General features: G+C 44.8%; 1 protein-coding gene across 8 annotated transcripts in view; it reads left to right on the forward strand.

The window, feature by feature from the left end:
• The window catches only part of RIPOR2 (RHO family interacting cell polarization regulator 2), a 250,511-nt gene that overhangs the window by 113,520 nt on the left and 110,201 nt on the right, over nt 1–26,790 (forward strand). The window contains exon 1 of one of the 8 annotated variants that reach the window (XM_017653180.3): nt 19,947–20,097. The exons of the other annotated variants lie outside the window; for them this stretch is intronic. The gene's annotated coding sequence lies outside the window, so the exon portion shown is untranslated. Of the gene's footprint in view, nt 1–19,946; nt 20,098–26,790 lie in introns of those variants that run through there. 8 annotated transcript variants of the gene reach the window in all.

Consider the following 26,790-nt stretch of genomic DNA (forward strand, 5'->3'; position numbering starts at 1 on the left):
GGCAGTATATATATATAAATTCCTCATTTTTATCTCTTGGCCCACAAAGCCTAAAATATTTATTCTCTTGCTCTTTACATAAAAATCCTGCCAACCCCAGCCTAGGTCATCCACTTCCCAATCATTTTGCTTCTTAAAGCCATTGGAAGTTTCTTAACCATCTCTCCCACTAGCTCTTCCCCTTCTCATATCTATTGGGAGGATCTTACCATTTTTTTAAAATTTGTTATCATTAATCAACATTATGTTTACTAGGCTCCCCCCTTCACCAAGTATGCCCCACAAACCCCATTAGAGTCACTCTCCATCAGCGTAGTAAGATGCTGTAGAATCACTACTTGTCGTCTCTGTGTTGTACGACCCTCCCCATGCCCCCCCACATTATACATGCTAATCATAATACCCCCTTTCTTCTTCTCCGCCCTTATCCCTCCCTCCCTTCCCACCCATCCTCCCCAGTCCCTTTCCCTTTAGTAACTGTTAGTCCATTCTTGGATTCTGTGAGGCTGCTGCTGTTTTGTTCCTTCAGTTTTTCTTTGTTCTTATGCTCCACATATGAGTGAAATCATTTGGTATTTGTCTTTCTCCACCTGGCTTATTTCACTGAGCATAATACCCTCTAGCTCCATCCATGTTGTTGCAAATCATAGGATGTGTTTTGTTCTTATGGCTGAATAATATTCCATTGTGTATATGTACCACATCTTCTTTATCCATTCATCTACTGATGGACATTTAGGTTGCTTCTATTTCTTAGCTATTGTAAATAGTGCTGCAATAAACATAGGGGTGCATCTGTCTTTTTCAAACTGGGCTCCTGCATTCTTAGGGTAAATTCCTAAAAGTGGAATTCCTGGGCCAAATGGAATTTCTATTTTAAGCATTTTGACGAACCTCCATACTGCTTTCCACAATGGTTGAACTAATTTACATTCCCACCAGCAGGGTAGGAGGGTTCCCCTTTCTCCACAACCTCACCAACATTTGTTGTTGTTTGTCTTTTGGATGGTAACCATCCTTACTGGTGTGAGTTGATATCTCATTGTGGTTTTAATTTGCATTTCTCTGATGACTGGCGATGTGGAGCATCTTTTCATGTGTCTGTTGGCCATCTGGATTTCTTCCTTAGAGAACTGTCTATTCAGCTCCTCTGCCAATTTTTTAATTGGATTATTTGCTTTTTGTTTGTTGAGGTGCATGAGCTCTTTATATATTTTGGATGTCAACCCTTTATCGGATCTGTCATGTATAAATATATTCTCCCATACTGTAGGGTACCTTTTTGTTCTATTGATGGTGTCCTTTGCTGTACAGAAGCTTTTCAGCTTGATATAGTCCCACTTGTTCATTTTTGCTTTTGTTCCCCTTGCCTGGGGAGATATATGTTCATGAAGAAGTCGCTCATGTTTATGTCAAAGAGCTTTTTGCCTATGTTTTTTTCTAAGAGTTGTATGGTTTCATGACTTACATTCAGGTCCTTGATACATTTTGAATTTACTTTTGTGTGTGGGGTTAGACAGTGATCCAGTTTCATTCTCTTACATGTAGCTGTTCAGTTTTGCCAGCACCATCTGTTGAAGAGACTCATTTGCCCATTGTATGTCCATGGCTCCTTTATCATATATTAATTGACCATATATGTTGGGTTAATATCTGGAGACTCTATTCTGTTCCACTGGTCTGTGGCTCTGTTCTTGTGCCAGTACCAAATTGTCTTGATTACTGTGGCTTTGTAGTACAGCTTGAAGTTGGGGAGTGAGATCCCCCCCACTTTATTCTTCCTTCTCAGGATTGCTTTGACTATTCAGGGTCTTTGGGGTTTCCATATGAATTATTGAACTATTTGTTCCAGTTCATTGAAGAATGCTGTTGGTAATTTGATAGAGATTACATCAAATCTGTATATTGCTTTGGGCAGGATGGCCATTTTGACTATATTAATTCTTCCTAGCCAAGAGCATGGGATGAGTTTCTGTTTGCTAGTGTCCTCTTTTATTTCTCTTAAGAGTGTCTTATAGTTTTCAAGGTACAGGTCTTTCACTTCCTTGGTATTTTATTTTTTTTGATGCAATTGTGACTGAAATTATTTTCCTGATTTCTCTTTCTATTAGTTCATTGTTGAGGTATAGTAAAGCCACAGATTTCTGTGTGTTAATTTTGTATCCTGCAACTTTGCTGAATTCCGATATCAGTTCTAGTAGTTTTGCAGTGGAGTCTTTAGGGTTTTTTATGTACAATATCATGTGATCTGCAAATAGTTACAGTTTGACTTCTTCTTTACCAATCTGGATTCCTTGTAATTCTTTGTTTTGTCTGATTGCCGTGGTTAGGACCTCCAGCACTACAGTGAATAACAGTGGGGAGAGTGGGCATCCCTGTCTCGTTCCCGATCGCAGAGGAAAAGCTTTCAGCCTCTCACTGTTCAGTATGATGTTGGCTGTGGGTTTATCATATATGGCCTTTATTAAGTTGAGGTACCTGCCCTCTATACCCATTTTGCTTAGAGTTTTTAATCATGAATGGATGTTGAATTTTGTCGAATGCTTTTTCAGCATCTATGGAGATGATCATGTGGTTTTTGTCCTTCTTTTTGTTGATGTGGTGGATGATGTTGATGGATTTTCCAATGTTGTACCATCCTTGCATCCCTGGGATGAACCCCACTTGGTCATGGTGTATGATCCTTTTGATGTATTTTTGAATACAGTTTGCTAATATTTTGTTGAGTTTTTTTGCATCTACATTCATCAGGGATATTGGTCTGTAATTTTCTTTTTTGGTGGGGTCTTTGCCTGGTTTTGGTATTAGGATGATGTTGGCTTCATAGAATGAGTTTGGGAGTATTCCCTACTCTTCTATTTTTTGGAAAACTTTAAGGAGAATGGGTATTATGTCTTCTCTGTATGTCGGATAAAATTCCAAAGTATACCCATCTGGCCCAGGGGTTTTGTTTTGGGGTAGTTTTTTGATTACTGATTCAATTTCTTTGCTGGTAATTGGTTTGTTTAGATTTTGTGTTTCTTCCTTGGTCAGTCTTGGAAGGTTGTATTTTTCTAGGAAGTTGTCCATTTTTCCTAGGTTTTCCAGCTTGTTAGCATATAAGTTTTCATAGTATTCTCTAATAATTCTTGTCCATTGTGATTTTTCCTTTCTCGTTTTTGATTCTGTTGATGTGTGCTGATTCTCTTTTTCTCTTAATAAGTCTGTCTAGAGGCTTATCTATTTTGTTTATTTTCTCAAAGAACCAGCTCTTGGTTTCATTGATTTTTTTTCTATTGTTTTCTTCTTCTCAATTTTATTTATTTCTTCTCTGATCTTTATTATGTCCCTCCTTCTGCTGACTTTAGGCCTCATTTGTTCTTCTTTTTCCAATTTTGATAATTGTGACATTAGACTGCTCATTTTGGATTGTTCTTCCTTCTTTAAATATGCCTGGATTGCTATATACTTTCCTCTTAAGACTGCTTTTGCTGCATCCCACAGAAGTTGGGGCTTTGTGTTGTTGTTGTCATTTATTTCCATATATTGCTTGATCTCTATTTTAATTTGTTCATTGATCCATTGATTATTCAGGAGCATGTTGTTAAGCTTCCATGTGTTTGGGAGCCTTTTTGCTTCCTTTGTACAATTTATTTCTAGTTTTCTACCTTTGTGGTCTGAAAAGTTGGTTGGTAGAATTTCAATCTTTTTTAATTTACTGAGGCTCTTTTTGTAGACAAGTATGTGGTCTATTCTGGAGAATGTTCCATGTACACTTGAGAAGATTGTGTATCCTGTTGCTTTTGGATGTAGAGTTCTGTAGATGTCTATTAGGTCTATCTGTTCTAGTGTGTTGTTCAGTGCCTCTGTGTCCTTACTTATTTTCTGCCCGGTGAATCTATCCTTTGGGGTGAGTGGTGTGCAAATGAATGCATTGCATTCTATTTCCCCCTTTAGTTCTGTTAGTAGTTGTTTCACATATGCTGGTGCTCCTGTGTTGGGTGCATATATATTTATAATGGTTATATCCTCTTGTTGGACTGAGCCCTTTATCATTATGTAGTGTCCTTCTTTATCTCTTGTCACTTTCTTTGTTTTGAAGTCTATTTTGTCTGATACTAGTACTGCAACACCTGCTTTTTTCTCTTTGTTCTTTGCATGAAGTATCTTTTTCCATCCCTTGACTTTTAGTCTGTGTATGTCTTTGGGTTTGAAGTGAGCTTCTTGTAAGCAGCATATAGATGGGTCTTGCTTTTTTATCCATTCTATTACTCTGTGTCTTTTGATTGGTGCATTCAGTCCATTTACATTTAGGGTGATTATTGAAAGATATGTACTTATTGCCATTGCAGGCTTTAGATTCGTGGTTACCAAAGGTTCAAGGTTAGCTTCTTTAGTATCTTACTGCCTAACTTAACTCGCTTATTGAGCTCTTATAAACACTGTCTGGTGATTTTTAATTTCTCTCCCTTCTTATTCCTCCTCCTCCTCCATTCTTCATATGTTGGGTGTTTTATTCTGTGCTCTTGTGTGTTTCCTTTGACTGCTTTTGTGATTAGTTGATTTTATTTTTTGTCTTTAGTTAGTATTTGGTTGGTTTTTTCTCTGGTGAGATCTGTTTAGCCTTAGGATTGCTCCCATCTAGAGCAGCCCCTCTAAAATACCCTGCAAAGGTGGTTTGCAGGTGGCAAATTCCCTCAACTTTTGCTTGTCTGGGAATTGTTTAATCCCTCCTTCATATTTAAATGATAATCATGTTGGATACAGTATTGTTGGTTCAAGGTCCTTCTGTTTCATTGCATTAAATATATCATGCCATTCTCTTCTGGCCTGTAGGGTTTCTGTCAAGAAGTCTGATGATAGCCTGAAGGGTTTTCTTTTGTAGTTGACTTTTTTCCTCTCTCTAGCTGCCTTTATACCTCTGTCCTTGTCCTTGATCTTTGCCATTTTAATTATTATGTGTCTTGCTGTTGTCCTCCTTGGGTCCCTTCTGTTAGGAGTTCTGTGTACTTCTGTGGTCTGAGCAACTATTTCCTCCCCCAGTTTGGGGAAGTTTTCAGCAATTATTTCTTCAAAGACACTTTCCATTCCCTTTTGTCTGTCTTCTTCTTCTGCTACCCCTATAATGCAAATATTGTTCCATTTGGATTGGTCACACAGTTCTCTTAATATCCTTTCATTCCTGGAGATCCTTTTATTTCTCTCTGCATCAGCTTCTCTGCATTCCTGTTCTCTGGTTTCTATTCAATTAATGACCTCCTGCATCTCATCCAGTCTGCTCTTAAGTCCTTCTAGCGATTGTTTCATTTCTGTAATCTCCCTCCGGACTTCATCCATTAGCTCTTGCATATTTCTCTGCAGCTCCATCAGCATGGTTATGACCTTTATTTTGAATTTTTTTTCTGGAAGATTGGTTAGGTCTATCTCCCCAGATTCCTTCTCAAGGGAGAATGTCTGGGTTAGTCTGGTTTGTATCAAATTCTTCTGCCTTTTCATGGCGATAGAGGTAGTTGTGGGGAGCTGGTGCGTGTGTCAGCTGGGATAACATCTCTTCTTGCTAGTTGTGGCCTTCCTCTCCCGGGAGAACAGCGACCCCTAGAGGCTTGTGCTGGGCTGCTGTGCGCAGATGGGGCCTCTGATTCTTGCCCGGCTGCTGTGGAAGAAGCTCTGCCCAGTTGCTGTGGGCGTGGCCGCTGCCACTATGGCGGAGTCGCGCCAGAGGGGGAATGGACAGGAGGCTGTTCATCACCATGAGGGGCCTCTGAGCTGCGCTGCTGCCCAGGGGGTTGGCGTGCCCGGAGTTTCCCAGAATTCCCAGCTACTGGGCTGATTGCGCCGGGGCGCTTCCATCCAGCTCTGGGGTCCCTGTCCCTTTAAGTCTTTCAAAAAGCACTCACTTTTCTTTGTCCCAGGGGCGCCGGCTGTAGGGACCCGTTCACAGGTCTTACTGTCCCATTTCCCTAGTATCCAGCACCCCACGCATGCACTGTGTCTGTGATCCGGTGCAGATGGCTGGGGCTGGGTGTTCAGCAGTCCTGGGCTCCCTCTCCCTCCCACTCCGACTCCTCTCCTCCCACCGGGAGCTGGGGGTAGGGGCGCTCGGGTCCTGCTGAGCCGCAGCTTGTATCTTACCCCCTTCCCAAGGTGCTGGGTTCTCACAGGTGTGGATGTGGTCTGGCTGTTGTCCTGTGTCTTCTGGTCTCTCTTTTAGGATTAGTTGTATTTGTTGTATTTTCAGAAATATGTATGGTTTTGGGAGGAGATTTCTGCGGCTCTACTCATGCTGCCATCTTGGCTTCACCTGTGGTTCTTATCATTTTTAAATCCATATTTAAGAGGAACTTATACTTTCTTATGATTTATAAGAGAATATTCTTTATAAGAGAATATATCACTATATTACATTGCTCTGTAATACCAACTGGGAGGATGATGAAAAATTAGTGGTCCAAGATAAAACCAAAGACTGATTGCCCTGGACTGGGGAGGGCAGAGAAGGCAACATCACACAGGACTAAGGATTGAGTCTCCCAGCCCATCAATGAATGAGGTGAAAATAGTTGGCACACTGCTTACCCCTCTGCATCATTTCAAGAGGCTTTCCTCCCCATTTGACTCTTTGGGTTCACATCTCTGAGCTCTGAAGCTGTTGGAAGCTTCTTATAAGGAATGAGTGATGCATGAGCCTGACTGAAGGCTGTCTTCTCGTATATCCGTACCCACTCCTCCAAGTCTCCCGCTCACCAAGGAGTGGTGGTGCCAGGCCTCATGGGGCATCGCCCAAAGAAACCACAAATTGGAAATACATTACCTTTATGTCAGAGGATTACATGAGATTAGCAGAGTTTTGATCAACCCCAGACAGAGCTGGCTCTTGCCCACTGCCCTTCTCTGTAATGCAGACCAACATGTGTCCACTTAGCCTGCATGTTAGTTCAAGGACAAGAAAGCCTTTCAAAACAGGCATGAAGGAGAGAGTGAAAAACACCGCCATACACATCCACACACATTCAGTGGGGGCGTCCGGGCTCCTAGTCGCTAAGCATCAGGAGGACCAAGGATGTTTAGCTCCATTAGGCATCTCTGAGTGGTTCTAACTTGCTGGAAGGGAAAAATATCTTGTTATTAGAAAGAGTTAGGGAACCATTGTCCATTGTCAGTGAGAATAAAAGTGCAGACACTACAGAAAATAGTATGGCATTATTCAAAAAAGTAAAAATAGAATTCCACATGATCCAGCAATGCCACTTCTGAATATATACCCAAAACAATTGAAAGCAAGGTCTTGAAGAGACATTTGTACACCCATGTTCACAACAGCATTACTCATAGTGGTCAAAACGCAGAAGCAACCCAAGTGCCCGTCAATGGCTGAAGGGAAACAAAATGTGGTTTATACATTCAATGAAATATTATTAAGCCTGAAAAAGGAAGTAAGTTCTGATACATGCAACAACATGGATGAACCTGAGGACATTAAGCTAAGTGAAAGAAGCCAGTCATAACAAACAAATGCTGTACGACCACACTTCCACAAGGTATCTACAGTAGCAGAATTCATATGGACAGAAAATAGGTGGTGATTGCCAGGGGTTGGAGGAAGCGGGATGAGGAGCTGTTATTTAATGACTATAGAGCTTCAGGGTTTTTGCAAGATGAAAAGAGCTCTGGAGATCGGTTGCACAACAATGTGAATGTACTTGGCACTACTCAACTGTGCACTTAGGGATTATTATGACAGTAAATCTTATATGTATTTTACACATGTCTGTATAGATCTCCACATTTTAAAAAGAGGGGCATAGGTACACCAACACAAAGGGGAGGAACAGGCAGTCCTGCAAATCTGCAGAACAATGTTTTTTTCCTGAGTATATCCACGTAACAGCACATAACTGAATTTCCATGTGAGATAGATGTGGTTTCAGGGTCCCGATTCTGACCAAGGCTGAGTATGTCCGACACACTCTTAGAGAGGCTGTTTTCCTCATGACTGGATGTGTCTGAGATATCAGCATTCTTCCTACTAATTTCTGCCTAGTTGGAAGTCAGTTTTAGATTCTTTGCCTAAATACTTTGAGAATAGCACTTTCTGAGGCTCCTCCAGAAAGGAGTGGCATAATTAGAAGCCATGCCCCGCATCTCCCAGGAGCTTCTGAACTATTTAGGGATATAAGGTTTACTTTTTCATTCATTTAAAGAATATCCTTTGAAATGTCCACCATGTGCTTCGTTCAATTCTATCAGCTCTCAGGATCAGCAGTGAAGCCTTCACAGCCTCAGCCCTTGTGAAGCTATATTGCAGTGGAGGGAGACAGACAGTAAAAACATGATGTGTCAGATGGACAGAAGTGTTACGGAAGAAAATTAAGTGCAGGGTGAGAATGATAGGACACTGTGGTCAGGAAAGGCTTTACTGATAAATGCCAGGGGCTTGAAGGAACTTCAGGTCTGACCTGTAAGTCTGGGAAAGAATATTCCAGAAAGACCTGAGAGGTGAGTGTGGCTGCAGTGCAGCACAGGCAAGACAGAGAGAGGTAGACAATGAGGTCTGAGGGGCTTCTGGGGATGCAGCTCTTGTAAAACCTTCTAGAACGCTGTAAGGCTTTGAGTTTTTGTTCTATGGGAGATGAGGAGATATTAGTGGGTGTCTAGCAAAGTGACATAATCTGATTTGCCTTTCAAAAGGATCGTTCTGATTGTTGTCCTGAAATAAAGATGGAGCATAAAGGGCAAAAGCAGGAAGGCCACTTCAGAGCCTATTGCAATGACCCAGAAGAGAGTTGATGGGACCGTCCAAAGCCGACAGTGATTGCATTCTGGAGACAGGGGCCAGGGTGAGGGACGGCTTGCTTCCAGGAGCCAAGGATGACTCCGAGGCTTTGGCCCAGGCACCTAGGAGGACGACACTGTTCTTCACCAAGACAAGGACAGCTGCCAGGGGAGGAGGCTTGCGGGTGGGGAAGAGTATTGATTGCCATGACAGGGAATCGGGGGTCCAGTTTGGGACAAAGAGTTTATAGCATAGATATAAATAGTGGATTATTTCATGAAGTCCCACTCCAGGTACCCAGAACAGTGGGCACTCAGGAAATACCTCTTGAAATGTTGACAATAAAGCAGCATATACAATAGGTCAAAATTATTCAGATTTATTTCTAGCATATGAGAACTGGACGATATACCCTGTATGGTCTGTTCCGTAAAACTAGGAATTCAAGAATGCGATACGAACTGTTCACATACACTGATGGAGGTGAAAGAGAAGATCAGAGCGAAAGGGCTGGATAATCTGGCAGGCTTCGTGGAGGTGAATATTTGAGGGAGACAGCTTGACATCCTTGAAGGCACTGTTATGATAAATAGGATAATTGTGGAAATGCATCCAGGAACTCTCGGTCATACACGGCCTCCTGCATTTGGTGCTGTGCTCACCAAGTTAAAATGCTTCCATTTCTTGCTCTTCTGCTCCACGCCTGTGTATCCATGGAATCTCAACTGGAAGAGACCTGAAGAGGTTTTCAGTCTATCCTCCTAATAGAAAGCAGACAGGGGGTCAATCCTGTTTCTAAAGTCCCTTCCTTTTTTTCCTTCCCCCAGGAGATTTCTCAGCCCCGCTCAGTCACACATCCATTTAACAGGAAGGAGCTAGCAATTAACACATTCTCTATTTTAACTCAAACCCCCCGAAGCTGTGTCTGCACTCACTTCTCTTTATTATAATTCTAGGGAAAGCTGTTCTTCCTCCTGAAAACAGTCTTTCTCATCCTCAAAAGCCATTAAAAGGACACATTAACACACCAGTGACTCTCCAAACACTGAAATAGCCAGTCAAATATTTGTATTCCACCAGGCACTGGAGTTGAATAATGTATCTGTGCCAACAGGCGGGCGAGTGTATTCTAGTGGTGAGAGGCCCAAATGTCTGTGAATTAGGATATGAAACCTGGACCGGTCTACGGCTGTTGTAATTGAATTCCTCTTTGAATGTGGCACCCAGAGCTGAGAAGCCTGTGCACATTCACTCCTCAAAAACGTGCCAGTGCCCAGTGGTTAATATCCTCATTCCGACGTAGCCCCTGCACTGGGTGCAGAGAACAAGCGAAAGCAGGAGTGCACATTTATCTTCCTCAAGGAGTCCCTTGAGGCTCCCTGAGAAAGGATCAGCCGAAGAAGAGGCTGCAATAAAGCTTTCCTTCCCCCACTCTGCGAGCAGACAGCTGTTTCAGCCTCTTCCTACTGCCGCTAATGAAAACATAACGGGATCCAAGGAAAGATACTTAACAGCAGATTGTTTGGGGCAACCACTTTCTCTGGAGATTTGCTTAAACCAAAGCACTTTGATTTGTTACCATTGCTGTGATATTTTCACCTCCAGCAGCCTTAGCCTGAATGACCTGTTTTAAATGTGGCGGCCAATGACACTCCAGCGGTGTGAATGATTCATCAGGTTCAAGAGCGCTGTCAGCCTAGTAATATCACAGCAGCCTGTCTGCCTGGCTGATTACAGAGGGGGACAGCGCTCTGTCCTGTTGTCCCAGCTCCTATCCAAAGCTGCCAGGGATATGGATTGTGTGTCCTCAGAGAAGGAAAGAAAGGGACATGGGGCCAGGCCTGGTTCCCGCTACCAAAGAAGGCTCTGTGGGCTGAGCAAGCTGTGCTGAGGAGTCAGATTTCCACTTGCACCTCTGCAAAATAAAACTGTGCTGGTCCAGCGGGGGTGGATCTTGCATTCAGCATCCCTTTGCATAAAATGTATGTTGGGGGGATGGGTGGGGGCTTAGGCCATGAAAGGGAGGCTTGGTAAGGAAAGAGGCACTAGGCCCTGAAGCTAGCAACGACATCACATGGTTTCCAGGGAGGCACAGGCCTTTTAAACACGTAGCTGGATTCGCAGCCCAGGAGCCAGAGCATGAGAGCTACCACAGGAGGGAAAAGGGTGCGCGGCCAGGAGGAACCTCAGTCCTGGCGTCAGCACGTGTACCCCGTGTTTGAACATGCTGTGATTCTCTCCCTAGCTCGGCCTGCAAAAAAGGGATGGCTCACTTACCTCACAGAGACCCACTTCAGATGCAATGAATTGGCTCCAAAATGATACCCATGAAGACCATCAAAGCTAACAGCCAGTGACGAAGCTTTAAATAATACGACCTCTGGGCCCCTAATTCCTTCTAAAATCACCTCCTGAAGTTAAAGGTCTCAATTTTATGAATTAGGGAAGAATTGACCTTTGGAAAGATATTTGCATATCTTACCATCTGGGAATGGTAAGAAGGAAAGGAATTAAACAGGATTGTGTGCAACAGCTCTGGCTAAAATTGAAAGAAAAATGAAAATAAAGGAATTACCTAAAGAAGAAATATTTTAAAAGTATGCATGACTGGATAAAGTCAAAATTTAACATTTTTTTCAATAATTGATAGGCAATTATTAATGTGTATCAATCAGGACACTATGAAGACACTGATGGCTCTCTCAAATTTCAATAATCCAAGGCAGGTTTATTTACAAAGAGATGACTTGCAAAGGTATGGGTGGAGTGTGAGGGAGCCGGAGGGCCAGGTGAGGCTAGGGCCACTGCTGGGCTCCCAGGGTGGGAGGGGAAGAAGTCGCTAGAACCAGCAAGCGCAGAAAGGGCTGCCATCTGTGAAGGGACACAGCCAGCCCAGTATGACCTCACAGGGAAGAGCCAGTGAATTGATATCATTACCTCACTCCCTTCCCTTTTTCCTTCCTGTCCCTGTTGGGCTCGCCATTGCCAAACCCAGCTGGACATCACAGGGCAGGACAGGCGTTGATGTGGTTCCTATAGGAGCCCCAAGGGCAGAGAGCAGGAGAGGGCAAGGTGAAGAACAGACAGGAAGGAGCACCATGGAACGATCCGCATGCCAGGGACTGCATGGGGCTGGGGACACAATATTAATAAACCACCTTGGAGAACCTCTCAGACAAATCTCTTCTCTTGCATTCCCCCTGATAATGAGAGAAAAGGAAAGGGTTTATTATGAAGTGAAAGTCAATTTAGAACCTTAAAAAACGCCTACATGTCAAGTACCTAGCATTGTGTGTGTGTGTGTATATATATATATATATATATATATATATACACACACATATATATACATTCATTTTTAATTATTTTGTACTTACTTTAATATCTTGGTGCAATCATACTTACTAAATTAGATTTATATTGTTTACCTTCAGCCATATGGGGTTCAAAGCTATAGGAATTTGTAAAGTTAACGTTCTGCCAAAATGTTTGTCAGTATACATCAGAGGTTCTCAAAATGTAGACTGAGGACCCCTGAGGTTTCTCAAGGCACTTTTAGGGGTCCCCACGGTCCTCGATAATTTTTACAAATATAAAGAGGTTTTGTTTATATTTTGTGCATAAAAATATATATGTATAACATACATATGTTATACAAAATATAAAATAATTAGTCTAGATTATATTATTGTACAATGGGTCTTAAGACCAAAAAATTGGGAACGGCTGGTCTAAATTATATTTTTGCAGCAAATGACCTCCACATGTAATATCATAATAATGTATGAGAAATCCAATCTCAAGTTTCTGGATGGAAAGGGATTGTTTGCTACATTTAGGGCATATTCTATTTCCTGTCAGCTTTGAACATTTTGCTATCTTATACCCATGCAGCCTTCCAGGTTACTTGGTGCAGAAGCTGGAAGTGAGGGTAGAAGTGCGGTTTAGGACTGGGATCATTCGCCCAAGTGCATAGGCCTGATTGCATCACCCTTGGGACATTCATTCCTGCGACATATTAAAATGCTAAGGGTATTGGCCAAACAAGTTTCCTATCGTGCAAGGAGATATGTGTGATAATGGTGAGGAAATAACAGCCTGAGATGTCTACCCCCTTGAGGAACTTATCATCAATACCAGACCTGAGCAAAGGGAAATGGGGTCTTGCTCTCAGCAGTCAGAAAGCAGCAAGCAAGACCTGGCTGGTATTTGCCAGGTTAAACATACTTCTGTAGGTTGAGCTGTTTATGCTCTTTTTCCAGGGGAAAGGGTGACAGAAGCCAGCAGGGGCTTTATGTGCTCTCATTCCTCATTTAGTCAATATTTATTGACTACCCTCTATGATTATTATTACAGATATTACAATACTGTAAATGGCACCAAGCATAGTTCCTGATATCAAGGAGCTTAAAAACTAATGAGGGGATGTGAGCCAACTATCTGTCTACAACAGAAGGAAGGCGTGTGAGTGGATCTGCATTCAGGGGATGCAGTGCTTACAGCAGGACCCGGACAGAGTACGGAGGGCCAAGGAGGGCTTCTTGAAGGAGGTAGTGTTTGAACAGAGCTAACCAGGATAGGCAGGATTTTTGGACACAAACGTCAGCGGTAGAAGAAAAAGTGATGGGCACTCCTCAGCAGAGAATTTCCAGGCAGTGGAAATGGCCTGAGCAAAAAAGTAGAAGCAGGAATTGTCAAATGTTAGCCACAAAAGGAAGCATGGCAATCAAGTTGTCCAAACCCTTCATCTGACAAGTGATGATATTAAGATGACAAAGAGAAGCTTTGCCCTGAGTTTCCTATTGGCAGAACCAAAATAGTACCCAAGTGTCTCGATGCAAAGCCCAAGACTCTTTGCAGCGCTGTTCCTTGGACACTGGAAATAGCAGGAAGAGCTAGAGCTTAGGGATAGCATCGCAGAGCAGCCAGGGGTTAGCTGAAAAAGCTTTGGAGTCACCCTGTGGTGCCAAGGGGCTGGGCACCTGTTTGGAACATATCCAGACCAGTGCTTCCCAAAGTATGTTCTGAGACAACTGCCCCAGACCGCCAGCATGCTTGTTAAAACAACCCAATTAGAATGGGAGAGGAGGGTGACTTGAAAATCTGTATTTTAAATTCCTACCCAGAGAGATTCGTATGCACTTGATAAATTAGAAAATTAAAAATAAAGAGAAAGAGAGAAAGATTGGTCAGGGCAGCAAATGAAGAATTTAGTAGATATGAGCAAGGTGGAGGGTAAAGAGCTACAATATGAAACAGATGTTCAGTAATCTTCTAATTGGCAGCATTCCAAGCCATGATTTGGCCATGCATTTGGGTGGCCAAATGCCTATAGAAGAAGGTACAGAAGTTGAGAAAGAACTTCAGTATCATGGGGTTAGATCTGCTATCCACATGGGTGTTAAGCATCACAGTCATAAAGAGAGATTAGGTGTCAGTGGTGCCTGGCTACTTCTCTCCAGGACCAGTCAACTAGACCAGAGTAGAAGCCAGAAATACCAGCATCAAAGGCAGAAGAAATATATAAAAATGTAAATGGGTAGGGATTACTAGATATAGCCAAATATTTGAGACCTTCTATTCAGAGTATCAGTTTCACTTCAGGATGCAGTGGGTCCTAACGCGTGTGCTCAGTTCCTTATTGTATATCTGAAGCTCTAAGTCAGGAAATTAAATTGGTTGCTTTTTTGCTTTCCTCTGATGGATTATGTATTTACTAGGATTGATTGGTGACAGAAAGACTGATCAGGCTGGCTTGATCAATTGAGTTTCCTAAACCCAAAACTGGCTTTTAAAAATGCCCATGAAAGAGCAGAATAGTATTCAGTTATTGAAAAAGACCATCTTCAGTGCTGCTGAAGTTCAAACACCCTGTTTAATGATACACAAAAATAATCACAGCTCCCATAGCACCCATAGTACTTCCTCTTTCATAACACCTGCCTCAGTCATTTACAGCTGTCCTCATGCCAGGCTCCACGAGATGGGGTTCATGACTCTGTGTTCACCTCTGTGTTTCCTGCCTTTAACAGAGTGTGTGGTGCCTGAATTGAAATAATAGCTTATAAGAGAAGGAATGGAAGCAGTGAGAAATTAACGGCATGAGGATGAGGACTTCAGTAACCGCAGCAGGGGAAGCAACTTGAGAGGCTGTGTGAAGATTTTAGACTCAGCACCAGAAGGCCATGTTTCTGGTGCAGACTAATTTTTGGCTATGTGACCTTGGGCACATCACTTAACTTCTCTAAGATTTGCACCAGACAATCCAATAATGGGTGCATAGACCTGTGCTGCCTGGTCCCTCACTCATGCATGTACCTGACCATTAGGAAGGATCTGTATTAGGAACGATAGGGGCTACAAAGTCACCCAGGACAGATCCCATTGCCAGGAGCTTCCAATCCAGTGAGGGAAATGGGCCCTGTGTTAGGCCTTCACCTTCCATACTCCACATGCTGTACTCCTTGAGGGAGAAGCTCAAGGGGGGTTGCAGTGTATTATACTCACTTCATTCCTGGTCAGAGCTTCAGTCCCAAAGCTGGTCCACTGAGTAAGGCAGCCTCAAGGGAAATCTAGGGCAGCAGCCTGGAAAAACACTCCATGCCTCTCTTGACCCATGGCCTCTAGCTCTGTATGCACATGTCCTTGACCCCCACATTCATATCCAGTCCTCCACAAGATACCAAAAGAGGAAATCAGGGTGGTGAGCAGTATATACTAAAGAGAGCATTAAATTTTTTTCACCTTTGACTTTGAATAACAGCTTCACCTTTGTGATCATGAGCAAGTTACTTACTCATTCTCTCAGAGCATCAGTTTTCTTATCGTTCAAATGGGGGCAGTAATAGAAAAAGGGATTGTTACAGGCTTTAGATAATGTCTGTAGAACACCTAGCATCATCTACATTTCTCCTTTTTTCTTCTTCTCTCTCCCTGCCATACTACATTTGTACCATATCTACCATAGTCCCTTCCTCATCAGGAAGGTAGTGGAGTTAGAAAAAGTGGGTGTTATGGAATGAATGTTCATGTTCCCCAAAATTCTTATGTTGAACTCCTAACCCCCAGTGTGACTGTGTTTGGAGTAGGGAAGTAATTAAGGTTAAATGAAATCATAAGGGTGGGGGCCCGGTCCAATAGGATTAGTGCCCTTATAAGAAAATACACCAGACTTGCTCTCTCTGTGCACATGCACTGAGGAAAGACCACGTGTAGCAAGAAGGTAGCCTTCTGCAGGCCAGGAAGAGAGACCTCACCAGAAACCAATTCAGCTGGACCTTTATCTTGAACTATCCGTCTCCAGAACCATGAGAAAATAAGCTTTTGTTGTTTAAGCCACCCAGTCTTTTTTTTGGCAGCTCAGTAGAAGACTGTTAAAGTGGGGAAATGGAAAGTCTACTTTTCTCCAGAGTTAAGTGTTAGGCCCTGCTCCTCCCCACAGATTTTTCCTTTCTAGCCTATTGGTGCTGAAGCTAATCTACAGTAGCTCTTTACCCAGTCACCCCAAAACTTCTGCATATCTGTGCTTCTTTCCAAGTCTCATTTTACAGAGTGAGGTAAATGGAAAAATGTTTGGAATCAAACTCTACACAAATAGCTATAAGACAAGGTAGAAGGTGCTAAGCATGTCAAGAGATGCTAAGATCTAAAAGGTTGTGAAAGTTCTGAAGTGACAGGGCAGGGGAAGGGGCAAGGGTTCTGGGAAAAAGACAGGGGCTTGTAAAGTGAACCTCGGTGAGCAAATGCAGCAACTGGGAAATGGGCAAATGCTATGCAGATGGAGAAAGGCTGGGGTTGGGGCTAACAAGGGAAATAAAAGGGTCCAGGTAAGAGCGCAGGAGTGTTCCAGAGTGGCAGCTATTCATCTCCGATGCCGTGAGTAGTTACCGAGCTCTTGTTCTCTGCTGGGGATACAGTATATGAGACAGAAATGGTCTCTGCCCTTATGATCTTAGTCCAGTAAAAGAGACCAGAAACAAGTAAAAAAACAAATTTAAAAAAACCATTATAATTTACATTTATGGCTATAAAAGGCACAGGGTATTGAAAAAGAATAACTGGGGGGAAGAATATACTTAAAGAAGTATATTCTAGGGAAGACCTTTCTGGGAAGTGGCTTGGTATGTTTAAGGAACTGAAAGAAGGTCCTTGTGATCTAAGGTTAGTTAGTGAAAGGAAGGAAGGAGGCGTGAGTGAGGCTGGAAGGACTAGAGGGACTGGCTTACCAGGATCTTGTAAGCATTGTTCTATAATAAATGGGGAACAAATGCAGGATTTAAGCAGGAAAGTGGCCATCAAATAGTTTATATTTTAAAAGATTACTCTTCCTATAATATTAGTTATCTATATTGCTGCATAACAAATTGCCACAATTAGCTGTTTAAAACAACACATGCTTATCCCACAGTTTCTGTGGGTCAGAAGTCCAGACACAGATGAGCTTCAGGTCACTCACCAGGCTGCAGCCAAGGTGTGAGCCAGAGCCGGGGTCTCATCTGAAGACTGAATTGAGGAAAGATCCACTTTCAAGCAAACACGCCTGTCGGCTGCCCTCCGTCCCTTACGAGCTGTTGGACAGAGAGCCTCAGTTTCCTGACACAGGGTCGCCTACAAGTTAGCTTGCTTCATCAAAGCCAAAAGATGGAAGTCAAAATCTTTTATAAATGTCTTGGAGAGAAAAATCAACAGGTCTTAATGAGTTGAGTGTGGAAGATGAAGGAAAAGGAGGAATCATAATTACTTTCAGGTTTCTGGCCCTCTAGCAACTGGTTGGATATTGGGGTCATTTATTTTACCGAGATTGTTAAGCATAGGGAAAGACCGGGTTTGACATATAGGGAAGCGAATCCAGAATTGGCCTGCAAAAAATTAACAGGAATTTTTAGATAGGGACTTGGATGTCTGACCTTAGAGGAGAGTTGAGCTGGAAGTGTAAATCTTGGACTCTATCATATGACCGCGACTCAAAGCCCAGAATGAATAGAGGAGGCCCCATTGTACGGGGCCTTGAATGCCTATGTAAGGTGTGTGTGGGCACATCATCCTAGTACCCCGTTTAGTCCTTTAAAAAGTGCTCCAACCTGCCTTTAGAACTGTCTGTTCCTTCAGTTGCCCCAAGTCTATTTTTAAAGGGGAGTACACAGGTTTCATCCTCCCTCCTGCGGGTTTTGCTTATTTTTAGGGTAGGATGAGGGAGTATAGCCGTTGACTTCTTCCTACTTTGCCTTACAATCTGTTTTACCATCGTCTTGAACAATATCATTCAGCTCCCACACGGCTGATATTTTTATCTCCATTTAGGTTGTAAAATCTTTGGGTGGTGGTGGTGGAGTAGAGGGGAGGGTGTTCTTTCTTTTACCTCCTGTCTCTTCCTCAGTTCTCCATAAACACTTATTGTATGAACGAATGTTTCAACAGCAGTTTTATTTACGGCTGCCAAGAAGCAAAGGACACTGGGGGAGACCTTCAGCAGTTCAGACCTTTGTGACAATCAGATTTATTTAGCTTGGAAAAGGCTGGGAAGTCACCAGATATACAAAAGGGTGTGAGAATGGAGGCAGAGTAAGGAAACAGCCTGAAAACCTGGGCTCAGGTTTCAAGTATCAACAGGAATACAGCCGGGATGAAGCTAGGTCCTGCCTGAAGAGAAGAGCAAGGACCTGTTACAGACAGCGTAATAGGGCCGCCACAGCCCAGGTTGTGCAGTTGCCACAGTTTGCACATGTATCTAAAGTTGATTAATTCTGTTACATTAGATGTCACGTTAACTCTCTTGTATCTTGGTCTTCCCATCCCTGAAATGGGAATGATAAAATCTACCAGTGAATTAATGTCGGGAATAAATGCTACAATGTTTGCAAAATATCTGCTCTAGAACCTAGGTGATATGAAGATAGGCAATGAACTGTAGTGTTTGGCTTGGTAAGAATGAGCTAAAGTCGACCAAACTCACTAGGGACTCACGTATTGACCAGAACACCAATACTGAAAACATACAGTGAATAACTTGCCATGCAGACTAGAACGTTCATGTCATGTGTTCCAACACATTCTCTCCCATTAAGGGATGTCTACATGGAAAGACTGAGTGCTAACAGCAACTATTTTCTAAGTTAGACAAAGGGCAGAGCGAGATGGGGTGTCTGGGAAAATGCAGATGTAATGTAGGGCTCAGACTATCAAGGCCCCTCACTGTTACGGCTGCTCTTCATGGTCCAAGGCAGACACAGTGACCAGTGCTTGCTTCGGGGTGTCCTTTCTAGGCAGCAAGCCTACTTGGCTCCTGTTGTATCTTTAGCTGGGTTTTGACATAGTGAATTAGGCTATGGTCTTTGCTGACAGCATTCCCAGCCTGAGGGTGCCGTCTCCCCATCTCACCTGGATGTGGTGGTTTCCCATGTTGACACAGTCTCCTAGGACGTTGCCTTTGGTCAATGTCTAAAATCACTGATTCTTACTCTTATCTCACAAAGTGACTGAATCCCAAGTTAGGGAGAGAGGATGTACCTTGCAGTACCATTCTTTTTAGCATTCTAAATTCATAATTTACCCAGTATGGTGACTTTACAGATGAGGAAGCCGAGTTATAGCAGGGACTCCCTATTTATGAACAGAAGCAGAGAGAGACCTTGTCTCTTGGTCCTTGTAGATCCCAGTCTCATAGCATCCACACCAAAAGACATTTTATGGAATGTTTTGCCAGACAGACGCCCACTTTTCCTAAAGGAAACCTTTATGCATAGTTAAAATCCACCAAAACAAAATAAGAAGCAACTCTATTTTTCCCAATGATCATGAGCTCTCTCTGCCCGAACAGCCGTAGGGGGTGCCCAGGGGGGCTTCCCAGCACCATCAGTCCTCGGTGACCAGCTGCACCTTCCCGGGCGCCGCCCTCCGCACCGCGCCCCCGCCTCCTGTTGGTGTCGGTCTCCGTTCCGAATCCCAAACGGTCGGCGGAAAGGAACTCCGCCTGCCCTCTCCCCGCGCCGCACTCCCCGCACCCGGCTCGCCCCCTGCGCGAATTCCGCGGGTGACTCCCGGCGGCCCCGCCCGGCGGGGGGCGGACGCGGAAGCGCAGCCGCGGGGCTCGCGCTGAAGTGGCTGCTGAGCCGCGGTCCCCCCGCCCCGCCGCGCCTCCCCCGCCCCGCCGCCCTCGCGCCCGCCAGCCGCGCAGCTTGGCCGCGCGCCGCAGCTGCCGCCGGGGCCCCCGCGCCTGCACCCCAGCGGGCGAGCCCAGGTGCCCGCGGAGCCGGGGGCGGGCGGCCCGGCCAGTGCGTCGCTTCGGAGGCTGTGATGAGCCCCCGAGCCCCGCGTCCCCTGTCACGACAAGGAGGCTTCGCCTTTAGGTACGCGCGCCTTTTATTTGTTCTTTCTGCCACTGGTGTGTTTACTGCCCGGGTGAGGTCTGTGTGTCGAGAGAGCGCGTTGCACGTTAGCGAGCCGCTGGCACTGGGGCGGCCTCGGCTGCCTCCGCCCGCTTCGGGCACCCGATGCCTCCAGGCTGGAGACGCGGGGTGGCCCAGCGGAAGGGGCGCGCGCGCTGCTGCAGCAGAATCGAGGGGCGCCCGGGAGGGTGGAAGGCCTGTCGGGGAGGATGGCTAAGGAGCCCGCGGAGGTGTCCAGAGCGGGGGCTTTTCTAAGGCGGGGACGCGCCCGGCCCGAGGAGAGGTGCCCTGGGGTGTGGGGTGCGCGGTTGCAAGTGTCCTCGGATGGGGTTCCCGCGTGACCCGCTGCTACTGAACGGCTTCCGGCCCTCGCGTCGCCCAAGGGAGCCCGGCTCAGGTCTGGGATCGAGGTCTCAAGGGCCCAACTCTGCCCACAGGCTGGCTGCCCGGGTTGAGCTTGGCGAGGAAGCACCCTCTCCCCGGCGTGCCTGAATTCCCGAGTGGCCGTGTGTGAACAGGGGCAGAGAATTAGGAGGACGGGCAAGAAAGAGGAATGTGTGGCATCGATGCCGAGCGTGTCCGGAGACGGGGGAGGAGGGGCGATGCACCTGCGGACAGGGCACCCTGCAAGTTTCCGTAGCTCGGGAGGGCTTGAAGAGGGGAAGCGTCTGCTCTTCTGCTACCGCAAGGTTGTAACACTTCCTGCCCCCCCTCCCCCAGGGTAGTGGGGATCAGATAGAGAACCTCGTTTTAGAAGTGAGTAGGTGCTGTTTGAAACTGGTCATGGGGAAGCCATCCAGATGTTACAGTGGCAGACGCACTGTGCATGTCCCCGGTGTGAAGGGACAGCTCCCTGGGGATCAAAGCAGCAAGTGGAGAGCGGGGAGGGCCAGGCTGCTGGGGCGGAGGTGAGGGGCTGCCCCGGGGAGATCTGTAGCATCCACGGTTCTTACCCTGAGGATGCCTGGTGCGGCTTGAGTGACTGAGGAAATGTTTAAGCTTTCCATCAGGGGGAGACAATCGTGATAGTCTTAGAAAACAAGTTGGGGCTGTCTTTCCTCTCTGCTCCCTCCATCTTACATGCTCATGTGCACACCCTTCAAGTTACAGGACTGGGACTCATCATTGCCCCATTCCCGAAGAAATTGTACTTAGTCTTCTCTGCCAGACTGGGCTGGGCCTCTTGTGTGAGCATTTGCCGCTTTGTTGTCTGACACAATCAGTTCTTCCTGTTTGTTTTCTGTCCTGTACATCTGGCTCTAAGAATGTCCCTCTTCTCCTTTCCACTCTCAGCCTAGTGTCCTGCTCAACTATTTCCCGTCTTCCTCTTTCTCCTCCAGCCTTTTTGGATCAGCCTCTGAGTTCGCCCACTGATACCCATTGTATCTCCATCAACCTGTGTTTCAGCGCTGTCACAAGCAGGGATGTCAGCCGGGACTCCAACAAGCAGCAGCGTGGGGCTATTCTCCAGTGGTTAATTAGGAAGCAGCTGTAACTGCCCTTCTCTGGCAGGAACAGACTGCAGGGGTGTGTCTCCTCTGGGTGGGCAGCTAGAGGGAAGGGCTTCCTCCTCTCTTCGCTACTTCCTCCGAGCCAAGCCCTCAAGGTCACCCTCCTGTGCCCAGCTCCCCCATCAGCTGAGATACTGCCTAATCGTGGTTGTTCCCAGGAAGGTAATGCATTTGTCTTTCCAAAAATCTGCTGCATCCAAACATCTGAAAACCTGAACATTGGAGAATCTGTTCAGTAAAAGCATACTGAGTGTGTTGCTTTTCCAAAAAACCCCAGTTGGTGTCACTACTCTCTTCCACTGAATCTCCAGTGGGAGATTTTGCTTTGAATATTTTATCTTCAGTGTAAATATAAAGAAATATCAAGTTAGAGAAAGGAAAACCCAAAAGCACACACTAGGGGCTTGCACAGAATTCTGAGTATCCAAACACAGATTCCAGAAACAGCTGTCCTTCCTTTTGTTGACTGCAAAGTAAAATTATTTCCAACAGAAAAGGGACCAATCCCCTTTCAAGGGTGACCTGGAGAAGGCAAGGGGTCTGGGAAGGAGATATATATACATATATGTCTGTAGATGTTGGTAGCTAAACTCACACAAAAATTCCACTCTTCAGTTTTGAAGTCCATTGACTTTGGTCCCTGTCCGTGATTGCCAGGTGTCCTTACCCTACATCTGGGGTCACCAAATGGAAACATCCCTACTGTGGTAAAACCCCACAGCCCAGCTGTGACACCACACATGCCCACTTCTAAATGCAACCAAGTCACTTCTCTTTCATATTTTGGCTTAGTTCAGATTATCAGCTCACTCCCTTGTGTCCAGAGAGAGAAACACAGCAAAGGCCACTGTGGAGAGTCAGCAGTGCAGCCTGTGCTACACACTAAATGGTCGGATCAGGCAAAACAAGAGTCCCTGCTGTTGAAGAGTTTGCAAACCAGTGTTTTATTCTACTGCTTATTGCATTCAGTGGGTTAGGGGGGTGGGGGGATAAAAAGCTGTGTTGTTTTCATTATGAAAAGAGCTCAAAAGTCTAAAACCAATGTCTTGCTTTACTTGGGAGGAAGAAGTGGTGGTAGAAGTGAAAGTCAATTTTATTTGCACAACGGGTGCTCTTCAGGGCAATGGCAAATTTGACTTTCCACTTGGGCTTCCTCTGCACTGCTGGCCACAAGCCGGGCCTCATGCTTGTGAACAGCTCCTTTACCAAGGCTGTTTTCATCTTCCAAGCAGAACTCCGTGAGCTGGAAGAGATAGACAGCTTGTGTTTGTGGCCATTCAACCAGAAAAGAATACCAGCTGAAAACAGACAATGAAGAAAGGGAATTGGGGCTGGGAGTGGGGAAAAGAGGTACAGATAGGCGAGCAGCACATAATTGGATCCCCAAAGGCAAACTAGATGCAGAATGGTGTCATGAAGCAGTTGTCGCGTCAACACCCCACAATGCGAGCATTAGAAAGATCTGTTCAGAAAAGGAGGACGGTGGTGAGGATGCGCCTTTTCATCCAGAAGAAATCCTCTTTTGCCTTCATTTCTCTCCATTTTCTAAATCATATCCTTATAGGCAGTTTCTCAAGACATCACTTTCCCCCTGAAAATGAAAACCTCACTATTGTGCACAGAGAAACCTTAAAGTTGATTCAAACTGAACAAAATCACTCAACACTTGTGTGTCGAATGGATCCGTGTGGAAACCCCGCACATCCTCCTCCCGCTTGTACCCGCTCTCTGAGGCCACCGCGTTCCTCTCTAGGTTCAGGTCCGATGACGGTTTGGAGATAGTACACTCATTCCACTGTAGTTGGAAATGTTCCCTAAAAATGATCGATGTTTTTCTCAGAGAGTGGCTGACTATCTAGAAAAGATTGTTTTATGTGTGGTCCAATATGTAGCTGCCCTTCCTCAGGGAAAACCCTGAACACCGTCAGGAAAAGGAACTGCTCCGATTTGTTTTATCGCGCATTGTTTACGTGACATGGATGGGTCTTTTGTGGAGATGAATGTTTTCACACATTCATTACACTAATTAAAAAGGAAATTAGATTTTTTTCAACAGTGAAAGCAAATGAGGTGCAGTTTTCTGTGTAGTGTTCATGAGATCAAAACGAGGTCTCTGCCAGACCGCAGTGGGGAGGAGTCTTAGACAAAGGGAATATGCTTTCATACCATTTAGCATCCTTAAATATAATAGTGATTAACAGTCATTTTTATTTCTGATGTGGATTTGAAGTCCAAGTCTGCAGTGTTATGTAATTCAGGGGGGGTACTAAATTTTTTCGACTTAAGCACATGTTTACTGGACAACTATTCCAGGATCTGGACAAAGTTATATTTTTCATTCAATATAAAAGCATAAGATGCTGATTCTATCTTCTAGGGAGCGCCTAGGGAAGTAGGAAGAACCCAGTTGTACTAGACAGTGTGTTTTCCACATATGTCTTGGTTCGCCCTGTACATCTGCCGTTGTAGCATAATTATTAATACCACCCTCTTTCACTCAGAAATGGTCTGGTTTGAACAGTAAGTTACGTGGAATTAAGGGCTGTGAAAGGTCAGAGGGAAGAGAAGAAGGCTGTGATTGGAGAAGTCAGTGACAATTTCATTCATGTGCCTATTGTAAGCTTACAAATAAATGCAAGGGAGAAGGGGAGACTTACCAGACGAGAAGACTAGGGAGACTGTGAGCCCCCTGGGGACACGCGTTCCTGTGTCCTCAGGGCTTTTATGCTGCCTAGCAAATGTAGACATCCAATCTTGACTAATTGCCTGTGACCTAGACTTAAGATCAAGACTGAAGTTAGTTTCCTAGAACAGTGAGGAGGCATGCCTGGCAAGGAATTTCAGATGGGAACAATTATAAAATGAGGCTATTAAAAATTATGCTAAAATAAAGCCAGCAATGACTATACCCAAAAATCATGTCTTATAAGCCTGTCTTGTATGTGCCGTTTATCTTTCTGGTTTAATGCTATTAGCTTTCACCTGTAGCCCTGGAAGTGGTCCCTTCCTTCTCAAACAAAGTGTTCAGAAAGGAACTGAAGGAACAATGACTCCATTCTCTCTGAGCTTGTCTTGTTCTGTCCTTGGCCTCTAGGAGGACTTTTAGAAGGAAAACAAGGGCAACAAGGGGGAAGGGTGCCTTACAAATACAAAAGCAATGCACACATATACAAAGAGCACACACTTTTGGCCTTTTCTTAATAGAGAAATAAATTCCAGTGACAGTTTCCTGAAGCTAGCGCTATTCGAAGAGGCTATTCTCAGTACAGCATTTGATTTCCCCACTTTTTGCTACATACAAAGTCCTAGAGTGATATGCCCTTGGCCTTAACTGCGATAGTCTACCTTCTGATTAATATGACACATACTAGGTGCCCTGCTGATAATGTGGAGGTTCAAGGTTAACTACCCTTAATGAAGACTCCAGGATAACTACCAATTGGTAATCCTTGAGTGGCAATGCCATGTTTTTCGTTTAGAAGGTTATTGGTAGCATTTTAGCCACTTTGAAATGATCTGTATCTTCCCAAGTTCTAATTAATTTAGTGTTATCTCAGTGATGCTTTATTCTCAGAAATAAGTACAGCTTAGAAAAGAGAGAAATGGACACACACAGAGATACAGCACTGAGAGCACACATCAGGGTTCAGCTGTGAGAACAGAATGCACCAAGTCAAAGGATTTAACTAGAACAACTGACAGAATTGCTGGGTCAGGAAGGCCAAGGAGAAACATACTCTAGGTTGAGCTTTCCAGAACAACTCTGAAAGTCATGTCGTAAACCTAGGCCACTAATGGAGCCACTGATTGATCGATGATTAAGAAGCTCCCTGGTGATTTAAGCCATGGGCTCCAGAATGAAGCTACCACTGACATGCTCAAGCAATAGCTAGTGGAAGAAATAGCTAGTAAGAGAAACAGCTAATGGAAGAAACAGCTGGTGGGAGAAATAGCTGGTGGGAAGCCAACGCAGAAAAACCAGAGAGTCCACAAAAGTTGTTGCCAGCAGTGACAACGAGAGGCAGAAGTGCAGCACGGTGGGCAAAATAAAGGGCCTTCCCCCACAAAGCTGTCCAGGTGCAGTGCCCAGACCTGTGAATGTCATCTCATGCAGCAGAAGGGACTTGCAGATGGATCAAGTCAAGCACCTCGAGATGATCTCAGATTCATGAGGTGGGCCCCGCCCTATTACATAAGGTCCCTGAAAGCAGAGATCTTTCCCTGCTGTGATCCTGTGACTATGGAAGAAGGGCAGAGAGGTACAACAGTGCTGGCTTTGGAGATGAAGCAAGGGCCACAGAGAAGGAATGTGGGTGGCCTCTAGAAGCTAGAAAAAGCAAAGAAATGGTTTTTCCCCTAGAGCCTCCAGAAGGGAACACAACACTGCTGGCGTCTTGATTTTAGCCCAAGAGACCCACTTCAGACTTCTGAGCTCCCAATGTAAAATAATAAATGTGTGTCATCTTAAGCTACTAAATCTGTAGTGATTTGCTACAGCAACCATAGCAAACAAGCACCCTCAGCCTCCCCATCACCACTGCCTTCAAATCTTGTGCAAGTGCCCCTGGTAGAAATGCCCTGATCACGTGGGGGAATCCTAGCTGCAGGGGATTCTGGGAAATGTTGCTTCCAGCTTGCCAGCTTCAGTACAGGAAGGCACCCTTGGCGGAGGTTGGGATGATGCCAAGTGCCAGTCATGTATATCTAGGGCAGCTGCCGTGGGAAATCATGAGAAGTCTGGGGAGCCACAGGTATAATGCGCAGCATGCCTAACAGTCTTGCTCCGAGGGACTGTGGCACGTGGCAAAAGAGAAGCGGATGCCTGAGATTTTTTAGGAAGTTTAACAAGTGTTTTTATCAAGTCATTAAGTCACAAGGGGGTGGGGAGGAGAAGGCACCAGAAGTCACTCTAGAAGTTACTATTTGACCTGGTAGATGTCATTAGCAGGGTGGTATTAAGGAGAGATTGTACATAAGTATCAGAATCAGGGATAAATATTGACTTTCCATAGTGTGACTCCCAACTGTATACAGTCAGTCCGCAAGGCCGATTCTATTTTCCAAAGACTTCCTGGACAAGACCTCCCACCCCACGTGCCCTTCCTGTAAAGTGATTCTGATACTCTTTACCTTGAGAAATGAG

This window comes from Manis javanica, chromosome 16 (assembly GCF_040802235.1).
Source record: "Manis javanica isolate MJ-LG chromosome 16, MJ_LKY, whole genome shotgun sequence".
Classification (NCBI taxonomy): domain Eukaryota; kingdom Metazoa; phylum Chordata; class Mammalia; order Pholidota; family Manidae; genus Manis; species Manis javanica.